The sequence below is a fragment of the Oryzias latipes genome, chromosome 13 (genome assembly GCF_053564925.1).
Source record: "Oryzias latipes strain Hd-rR chromosome 13, Olatipes_Hd-rR_3.1".
NCBI classification, from domain to species: Eukaryota; Metazoa; Chordata; class Actinopteri; order Beloniformes; family Adrianichthyidae; genus Oryzias; species Oryzias latipes.
Genome location: NC_136249.1, coordinates 601627 through 612503, shown reverse-complemented (window position 1 = coordinate 612503; position 10877 = coordinate 601627). Strand labels below are relative to the sequence as shown.

Here is a 10877-nt window from a genome sequence, read left to right as displayed (position 1 = left end):
AGAAGTCTGGAAAGCACATGGACCCCAGACTTCTGATGTCCCACCAACACAGACAGCAGCCCACACTAGGGAAGAGGGGGTGGGGGGTTATCCGGGAGGGGAGTGGGGGGGCATACTATGTAGATGTATTTCCTTCTGGATGTTTTTTTTTTCCAACTATCTGAAATATCTGGGTTGTTGACATGTTCTCCTGTGAGAACGTCTAGCTTCACTAAGTGCAGCTGCAGCAGCGACTGCACACTTTTCACCATCTTGATCAAGATCTGATCCAAACTAGACCACAGTTGTTGGACCACAGAGAAAGGCTCTAGGTCCTGCCCTCTCAGTCCTCCTTCAAAGCAGAAGATGAGCTGGAACCCTCCAGCCTTCACCTGGGAGCAGAGACACAACACAGCCTAACAAGAACAGAGAAGAACATCACTGCTGGACCACATGAGCTCCTCCAACAGAGTCAGAAGGTTCTGAACTAGTTTCACTTTCAGAGAATATCGTTCTCCTCCAGTCTGCTTTTATTTCAGCTGGAGCATCTCCTAGATCACATGTTGGAGGACTAAAGAATCATCCATGTGTTCCTTCTTCAGGTTCTTCACAGCACTGCTGAGACCTTCAGTCCTGACCTGGTACCTCTTCTCAAGTCTTCCTAACCAAATGGGAGTGAAGATTCTCTGGACAGCAGATGTGTCCTGCAGCACTGTTGAAGGTATTCATGGTCTTCATCACATGACCTTCCTCCTTCCAGAGTTTGTGTAGTTTTGTGAGGAGCAGCTCCACATTTGTTCCTGGACATCCCATCTGTCCACCCTGGTAGAGACTAAGTGGTCTGCTCTGATTTCAGACATGGTGCTGCAGGGAAACCATCGTCTTCACACTGTTCTAGTCGTCTCTGTTCTGGATCAGAACCTCCAAACAAGGCTGAAAGGTAAAACTTTGACTATTTCAATTCCTTCATAAACATCTACCTACAATGATCAACACACTGAAGCAGTTTCTCAACACTCTTGATCTTTTTTTTGAAGATCTTCATTCAAACAAGCTCAAGGAGGCATCAGCTCATCATCTGAAAGTGGAAACGGTCACATGGTGAACATTCTTTGGATCTTTGATTTGAGCCTCTACAGACAAAATCATGAACAGAAAACTAAACAGTTATGGATATTTCAGAGGTTTTTTCTTTGAAGACTGTTGGAAATTGTAGAAGCTGGAATCACATGTTTGTTATCATACTTGATCACATTATGGATGAAATCTGAATGTGTCTGAGACTCTAGAGTGAAGCACAGGAATCCTGCCTCACTGTGGCTGTCAGCTGGTACCTAGAGATCACAGGTTTACATTTGTGCTCTAATGCTGGACCGTCTAAAGCCAGTAGAGACGTTAGTCACAGATTCAACTGCAGAGTTAGTTAGTCTGGGTACTATGGGAAACACAACTCACTTACTTTCAGTCAGTTATGTATATATCTGCCATTCTCCATTCTTGTGAATATATAGACAGATACATATTTACTTTGTAGAATAATATTTCAACATCACGCCTGATAACCAAAGAACCAGTAAGTCATGCATTATTTATTTTATTTTTTATATATATATATATATATATATATATTTCTTTAGTGCTTATATGATGCTATTCTACTGTCTTTTGTTTTGTCTGTTCTTTTAGTTATGACTCTGCTGTAGTTTAAATGATTATTTTTATTCTAAGATAGATTTTCTTGTTTTTATTAGTCAAATGTGAATTTCTCTTGTTTTATGCTGCACAGCACTTTAGATAACTGAGGTTTTTAAATATTAATATAGAAATGAACATGAACTGAATTGATTCATCCTTAAATCATTACAAAGGGTTAGAAATTGTTGCTTACACTTATTTTTTGGTATCTTTCTTTTTTTTTTTTTTTTTCCGTGTCATTTATGTTCAGGTCACTGAAAAAGCACTTTAATATTTTTTTGATTGTTAACTTGTTTATTTATTTGGATACAAGTATTTAAAATTGTGTTTTTAGGATAAAGTCCTTTTTTACTTTAAATTGTTTAGTATGTATGAACATAAGATCAAAAGTCTGCCATTCTCCATTCTTGTGAATATTCTATCAGACGTATTCTGTCCTCAGTATTTATGTCCCACAAATCTGTTCTTTGGACAGGATTTTAAAAAGTTGTGTTTTTCACGCGATAAAACTATCAAAGTAATCACTGAATGTGATAATCATATAGACAGATACATATTTACATTGTAGAATAATATTTTAACATATCACGTCTGATAACCAAAGAACCAGTAAGTCATGCATTATTTATTTTATTTCATATACATTTGTTTCTTTAGTGCTTTTATGATGCTATTCTACTGTCTTTGTTTTGTCTGAACAGCACTTTAGATAACTGAAGTTTTTAAATATTAATATATAAATGAACCTAAATTGAATTGAGTTATCCTTAAATCATTGCAAAGGGCTAGAAATTGTTGATTACTTTTTTGGGGTATCTTTTTATTTTATTGTCATGTCATTTATGTTCAGGTCACTGAAAAAGCACTTTAATATTTTTTGGGTTGGTTTGTATTTAGAATTGTTATTTATGATTTTTTTTTTTATCTTTAGATTGTCAGTATGTATTAGAATAAGGGCAATGGTAATGTTTGTGTTAACAATTTCAAATTTTATTCATGTTTTTCACTTTTTACTAAAGTCTATTTTTTATTGGGATGTTGTAAGGTCTTAGAAATTGTTTACACTTTTATTTTTGATATCTTTCACTTTATTGTCATGTCATTTATGTTCAGGTCACTGAAAAAGCACTTTAATATTTTTGGTTGGTTTGCTTCTTTATTTATTTAGATACATGTATTTAGAATTGTTATTTAGGTTTTTTTTTTTTTTTACTTTACTAAGGTCAAAGGTACTTGTAATGTTTGTGTTAACAATTTCAAATTTCATTCATGTTTTTCACTTTTACTAAAGTCTTTCTTTATTGGAATGTTGTAAGGTCTTTGAAATGAATGCATTAAGAATGATCAACTTGTTGTCATGGAGTTAAATATCTATAACTTTGTCTATAACCTTTTTCTATTTTTCTACTTAGGTTTATATTTTGTTTTTCAGTAAAATGTTAAAGTTCTGCTGAAACAAGAGACAAAACAACCTGATGTTTTATTCTTGGCATTAGAAAATTAAGTCTGAATAATTTCAGTAAAGCATGAATCTATTTCTATGTATAATTGCTCATTACACACACACACGTGCATACACACAATAAATAAAAAAATGCTTATTGTTTCTTTTGTTTCTTTATTTAGAAGTTGTTTTGTGTAGATACCATAAGAAATGTAATTCTTGCAATTACATTTTATAACAGGCAAAATTATTTGTAAAATGTGCTACTGTATATTATTGTTTGCATTGTTTTAACTGATTCATAATTTTTACTGTCAATTTGTTTTTCTGTTACAAATAAACATTTTTTTATGCATAATGAAATTGTGTCTGAAACATGCTTTAAGATTTGTGTAAAAATAAAATTCATTTTGAATTGTCTTCTAAACTTTGTCTGATGCTTCATTAACCCTTTTACTATTAACTGTTAAGATTCTCTTCCTGCAAGTGAAACATTTAAAGTATATTTACTTTTCATAAAATTCTGAACTTTGCAGTCATAAAATTATTTTAAATATAGTATTAAATTTCTACTATTTCACATTTTAAGATCAGTTTTCTAAAGAAAAAAACTAAGAAATTTAGCTACTTTTTTACCTTTTTAAAAAGTGAACTATTTCCGCAAGTTATAATATTTAACTTTGCAACATCTTCAAATTTTCAAGTTCAGCCATTTCTTCGAAAATCTCAGCTTTCATGCTTAACTCCTACAATTGTTGACCTATTTTAGCCATTCTAATGTTCAACTTTTTCAGATTATTCCTGCTATGATTTTTTTTTCAAATCTTTTAACTTTTAAAGATATTCCAGGGTTTTTGCTTCATTAAAATACATAGTAAATCTTATCGCTTAACTTTTTCTTTTACAGTTTTTTACCCACTTCAACCATTCTACTTTTAAAATGTTAAGCTCTTTCAGCTCAGTTCAGCCATTTCTTCAGCTAATTCTGCTTTCATTCAGCATTATAGCATTCAACCCTGCATTTTCTTCTGGAAATGCAGCTCCTTCTAGTTATTATAGTATCTTCCGCCGTTTTTTGGCGTTTAACTACTTCTACAATTTTTTACCTATTTTAACCATTCTACTATTAAAATGTTCATCTCTTTCATCTTATTTCTGCTATGACTTTTGGTTTTTCAAATCCTTTTACTTTTTAAGATATTCCAGGTTTTCCGGGAATTTTTGCTCCATTGAAATACATGGAGAATTTTTCGTTCAGAAGTTCACAGTTAAACTCCTTCTACAATTTTTCACCTATTTTAACCGTTCGACTATGAAAATGTTCAGCTCTTTCATCTTATTCTAGCTATGACATTTTGGTCCTTCAAATCCCTGAACTTTTCCATTTATTCCCGGATATTCCTGGATTTTCCAATCTTTTTGCTCCATTGGCCACACCTTTGCTTCTTTAAACAATTGTAACTTTAACATTCTTTTGGCTAGAGACACCGTTCAAATATTGAAATGTTCACAAGGTTTTGGACTTCAACATAAGGTTTAAAAATTATTATGGGATGCAAAACCACCTACAGTTTGGCGGCCATTTTGTGCCAAAATGTGAGGCAATTTTAAAATTCTTCAAACTTTCCCCCTTTTTTTACCATTCTACTATTACAATGTTCAACCCTTTCATCTTATTCCTTTCAGCTATGACTTTTGGTCCTTCAAATCTTTAAACTTTTCCAGATATTCCCGGATATTCCCAGATTTTCCAATCTTTTTGCTCCATTGGCTACACCTTTGCTTCTTTAAACAATTGTAACTTTAACATTCTTTTGGCTAGAGACACCGTTCAAATATTGAAATGTTCACAAGGTTTTGGACTTCAACATAAGGTTCAAAATTATTATGGGATGGCAACACCACCTACAGTTTGGCGGCCATTTTGTGCCAAAATGTGAGGCAATTTTAAACTTCTTCAAACTTTCACGTATTTTAATCCTTCTACTATTACAATGTTCAACCTTTTCAGCTTATTCCTTTCAGCTACGACTTTTAGTCTTTCAAATCTTTGAACTTTTCAAGATATTCCAAGATTTTCCAGGATTTTCCAAGATTTTTGCTTCATTTAAATACATGGAGAATCCTTGTAAACCTTTGTTGCTTTCAAGCATTATAACTTTAACAAGCTTTCAGCTAGAGGCACTGTTCAAACATTGAAATGCTCACAAGGCTTTGGACTTCAACATACGTTTTGAAATTATTATGGGATGGCAACACAACCTACTGTTTGGTGGGCATTTTTTGACAAAATCTGAAGCAAATGTTGCAATAAACGTCATCCATGGCTGGAACTGAACATATTGAAATTCACTGGATCTGGACATATAAGGAATGTGGGCGTGGTTAGCAAACAAAGCTCGTTGCTAAGGACGTCCAAAAATTTACTTTTTCCGATTCATCTGAAACCGACGTTGATTTGTTCCTCATCTCCAGGCGACCCAAACATAAAATGGTTGCTATGGAGATAAAATCAATAGAAAAGCCGCCATTTTGAAAAGAGTGGATTTTCTATCAACTTAGAACATGTAGCTTTTACCAATATAATACTCTCAAACAACGTGTTTTTTGGAGTCAGTTGATGATGCTGATTCCAATGCTAGTACTTTTAGCCATTTTAGCAACATCTTCAAATTTTCAACAATTCAGCCATTTTTTCAACAATTTCAGCTTTCATGCTTAAGTCCTACAAATTTTGACCTATTTTAGCCATTCTACTATTACAATGTTCAACTTTTTCAGCTTATTCCTGCTAGGACTTTTGCACCTTTAACTTTTCATGGTTCTTCCAGTACAGTTCAGCCATTTCTTCAGCTAATTCAGCTTTCATTCAGCAGTACAGCATTCAACCCTGCATTTTCTTCTGGAAATGCAGCTCCTTCTAGTTTCTTCTTGCGTTTTGGAATGACAGTCTATAATAACACCACACAGCGGTGACTGTGTCGCCGGCGACAAGCGGAGCTGGCAAGCCAACAAACGTGGCAAGAAATGAAAAAGCTGACACGCAGACCACTTGATCGTCAAAACTTGAAAGGCGCTTCCTGTCACACTGACGGCTGATTTGACACCGCAGATCCGAATGATGGCTACTTTGTCTGCAGTTTTCTTGTGACCCACATTATTTCAAGAGAGGCGATGCCCTCCTGTACCGCGCGATCCGAGGCACGGGGCTTTTCGCAGCGCATCCGCGGCGGATCGCGCGGTGCCGGCGGCTTTCCACCGCTTAATGCGCTGCAAAAAGCACCACGCCGCTGATCGCTTTCACTCCGCAATGAAAGGCTGGGTGTTTGCACGGCGTTACCGCTCGGCACCCCCCGGTCCTCTCTTAAAATAATGTGGGTCACAACAGAACTGCGGTCAAGCCAGCCATCATTCACATACCACACACTGCAGCGTGTGAGTATTGCTGTACTGACAATGTTTGGCTCTACGTCTGCACGTGAGCAGTATTTCTCACATCTAAAGAACATTAAGACTAACCTACGATCACGTTTAACGGGTGGAAGTCTCAACACCTGCATGAACCTTAAACTCACCATGTAGGTATGGTGTCAAATTAATGCCTAAACTATTTGGCATTAAAACTGTAAAACCAGGAATCAAAACCCCAAATCTGCGAATCAAATTCTGAAATCGTCTTTTGAGTTGAGCTTTTATTACGGATGAACCAGATTACAAGACCATGAGCAAAACCATGCAGCACCAGAAGTCGCATAAGAAATACTTATCATTAATAGCAACAGCATCACAATCATATTAAGAAATAATCCACAGATGTTTTGTACTTTAAAATTGTTGAAATTACATAAAATTCACACATTCACTTAAACATATTGTATGGCTCTCATGTAATTACATTTAAAAATGTATGGTGTTCATGGCTCTCTCAGCCAAAAAGAATCCCGACCTAAAGAGCCTAAGGAGCCTAAATAAAAGAGTTTGTTCGTCATCATTTTTTTGTCCATTCAGCCCTGTTTTGAGCTAATTCAGCTTTCATTCAGCAGTACAGCATTCAACCCTGCATTTTCTTCTGGAAATGCAGACTTTCTAGTTAAATAAATAAATATTTAATTATATAAATAAATATATCTCATGCAAATACACAATCAACCAATAAATCTCTTATAAATATATAAAAAGATCATGAAATTGTGAAAAACCTGCACACCGATTTTAAATTAGACATTCTATTATTCAATATATTTCATTTTGCTTTAAAAACCTGTTCATTATTTTAAAACAGCATTTTAAAATATTCATTTTATTCATGTGGAATTTTATTATAATTCTACGTCTTTTTTCAGAAGCTCGTATTTCAAAATCAATATTTTCCAAAGTAGCTTTGTTTTTATGTCATGTTGCAGATTTTCACAATGGCGTATTTATTTCATGAAGAGCTTTTTCAGGAGACTGTGTCTGTCTGTCATTCAAACTAGACAAGGCGGAGACACTTTTGTGATTGGCTATTCCTTTACTCAGACATGAGCAGCAGCACCCTGACTACATCAATCGAAAAAGCTTCACCAAACGTGACGGCGCAATGCACACTCCTCAACACTACGGGGAGTATGCACCTCAACTCATCCACAGTGTTACCATAAATTGGGCAGTTTTGGTTCTAAATTTGCGTATAAAAGTGGCTTTGGGCGAGTGTGCATAATTCAGCTGGTTTTGTGGTCGGTTCGGCAATTTTCATCTTCTCATTAACATCTAGTAGTGGTCTAAGTTAGGCTGGGTGGTTGTTGGAGTTCCACAAAGCTTCTATGAACTGGAGTTCCATGAACGCAACATGCCGCATGTGGGAGGGGCTACCAGCTAATGTTTTTAGCCTGATAGCCACATGGAGCGGTTGCCTGTACTTATCTCAGTAAAAATGCATGGATGCACAATGTACATGGAGTGTTAAAAGATCAGGTTTATTTATAAATATTATAAATATTTATATTGAACAGTTCCACATGATGACAATGTTTCCATGTTTGAGTTCATGAGATCATCCCGGAGAGTCTCTGCTTCAGGTCCTGCAGTCAAACTACGTCTTAAATTACGTGTAAATCAGAGCGCCCAGGCAGCGCAAGAGTGTATGTGTGAGCGCAAGTTAAGGGTCTGTTGCCCTGTCCCCTGGAAGAGTAATAGTAAAAAAATGTTTCCTCCAAAGTACAGAGCCTGATTCTTGGTGTAAGCCCTGGCTGCAGAATTGCTCAATCAATCCCGGATCTCTGCTGCGTTTTCCGACCACGGTCAGAAACGTCATCGCAGGAAAGGTTCAACATATTCCCGGGAGGGAAAAATAAAACCAGAGGACCTGATTATAATCATTGTCTCAATGAAAATAGAAAAATATCATAAGGTTCAGGAGGCCTGAGCAGACTTGTTCCGCTTTGCACAGCTGCCCAGTCCGACTTCCGGTCCGTCAGCTCACCTCCTGCCAGCCGACACAAAGTAAAGCACGATGTGAGCTCTGAGTGAATGGCGTAAGAAGGAGTGTTTCAAAGGGGGACTTCGAGATGTGGACGACCGGAGCTCCTCTGTGGTTTTGGTCCACACTACAAAAACAGAGTGGTCCATGTTTGCATCTTCTGCAGCAGACAGATAGTTTGTCTCTATTTGATCTCTACTGTCAGCAAAGCTGCGCGGATATCACTGAAACATGTAATCTCTCTGACTGGTACACCGCTGAGCGGGTATCGAGGAATATGAGTCGATTTTCATGGATGGGCCAATGAGCGTTTAGATCCCGCCCACTTTCACTGATTGACAGACAGACCTATTCTCCTGAAAAAGCTCTTCATGAAATAAATACGCCATTGTGAAAAACAGCAACATAAAATAAAAGCAAAGCTACTTTGGAAAATATTGATTTTGAAATCCAAGGTTCTTAAAAAATTATAATAATATTCCACATGAATAAAATAAATATTTTAAAATGCTGTTTTAAAATAATGAACAGGTTTTTAAAGCAAAATGAAATATATTGAATAATATAATGGCTAATTTAATTTAATTTAATTTTTATTGGAGTGGTATTTTCATTTCTGTACATAGACCACAAACATATCTAAAAACGTTTGAACCAAAATGACTGTGAAGTCCATATTTGAAGACTAGCACTAAATTTAAGAAAAAGTCTGCATCAATAGTTTCACAATGAAATTTGTCTTAAGTTCTCAACAAAACAGTAAAAAGGAGCATTCCTTTTTACAGAACAGGAACAGAATTTTTTTTCATATTATTTATCAATTCTTCTAGAGTTTTGTGTTGTTCCAGGAATGATTTGCACACCTTTGCATAGCTCATGAGTTTGTCAACCACCGTGAAAACAGGAAATGTCCCCAGATCCTCACCTTCTCCAGCTAAAGTAATTTCTGCAATAGTTGAAGTCAAATCTATTGTATTTCTGTCTATATTACACTGCCGACCTGTGAAGATCGTGATTTTTGTCCGTCGAAATTCCTTCAGCAGAGTTTGGTAACGGTGAAGGACTTCTTCAGGGTTTGTAACTACAAGAAAAATCACAATATAAGCTCAAATGAACATAAAAAGCATAATGACTTTGATGAAGTACAAAGTATATTTTAGTTATTTAATCACTTCTGTAATGAGTTTGATACATTTCTGTGAATTCTCTATTGCTTTGACTGCAATGCTTGAAATCAATCAATGATCCTCATTTATAAACATGACAGATTATTCACAACGAACAAGTGTGTATATTATATACAGTGTACGGGAAGGTATGCATAAACATACCCAGCATTTAGTACGGAAAATACCATGTAGTTGAGTGGAAATAGGGCTGACTTTCTTTTACAGTCCAGTTTCATTGTACATAAGGGGCAGTTTCTGTGTAACTACTATCTCCTTTTGAATGGTAAGTGCCACAAAACACCCTATAACTACAGGAGGCTACAGGAGAGGCTAGAGGAAACTCAGGTTGATGACAGCTCATATAAAAACCTTTCTCACAGAACCAAAGACATTATCCCTGCTATGAACTTGACCATGCCATTAGTCATGGATAAAAGCGACTGGTTATCTGGAGTCTTGAACTTCTTTATTGGAAGGAAGCCCAGCTAGATGCAGTGATCACTTTCTGCCCAGTGACATAAGACATTCACTGAAGAGAGCAGCTGTTAGGTGCTTTGGCTCAAAGAGTGGGCACACTGACGAGTGGTGGCGTGGTGCCTACGAGTCCCTCATCCACTTCCTGTCTCCTAGAGGGTCAGTCAAGTTATGTTTAAGGGTGGGGGGTATTCCTGTTCGGGCTTTCGTAGACTGAGGAGCAGAGCCGAACCTCATGGATGTTGAGCTAGCCCAGCAGGCAGCCTTTAAGACAGAGTCACTGTCCTGTCTATTACAGGTCATACAGGCCTTTTGACTCTGCCTGCCTGCGCCTGTCTTGACTCTCACCTGGATTTTGACCACACTGTCTTTCCTCTGGTTATCTCATGCCTGTTCTTGACTCCTGCCTGCCTGACCCTAATTTAGCTTTGTGGACTTTTAGCTGAGCTAATAAACCTGCTCCATTTGGATCCAGCATGTTCTTGTTACAGGTGCCTGCGTGTGCATGCCACTGTGTTAATAGGCAAAGGCCATGGGGAAAGAATAAAGAGTTTTTGGTGGATTTAAAGAAGAAGATTGTAGACCTACACAAGAACAGAATGGACTACAAAACCATCGGCAAGAAGCTGGGGCTTAAGGTGAAAACTGTTGGTACAAT

At 36.6% G+C, this 10877-nt stretch overlaps 1 protein-coding gene and 2 long non-coding RNA genes across 3 annotated transcripts in view; 1 reads left to right on the top strand and 2 right to left on the bottom strand.

Annotated features, from left to right (window-relative positions):
- The window catches only part of lsamp (limbic system associated membrane protein), an 834470-nt gene that overhangs the window by 800905 nt on the left and 22688 nt on the right, over nucleotides 1-10877 (bottom strand). The window lies entirely within an intron of this gene.
- Nucleotides 1-10877, bottom strand: part of LOC144996873 (uncharacterized) — a 248637-nt gene that overhangs the window by 226264 nt on the left and 11496 nt on the right. The gene's annotated exons all lie outside the window — the stretch shown is intronic.
- Nucleotides 115-3481, top strand: LOC105356481 (uncharacterized). Its single transcript, XR_013647281.1, has 4 exons — nucleotides 115-458; nucleotides 582-700; nucleotides 836-919; nucleotides 1017-3481. It is a non-coding gene; the product is annotated as an uncharacterized LOC105356481 (long non-coding RNA).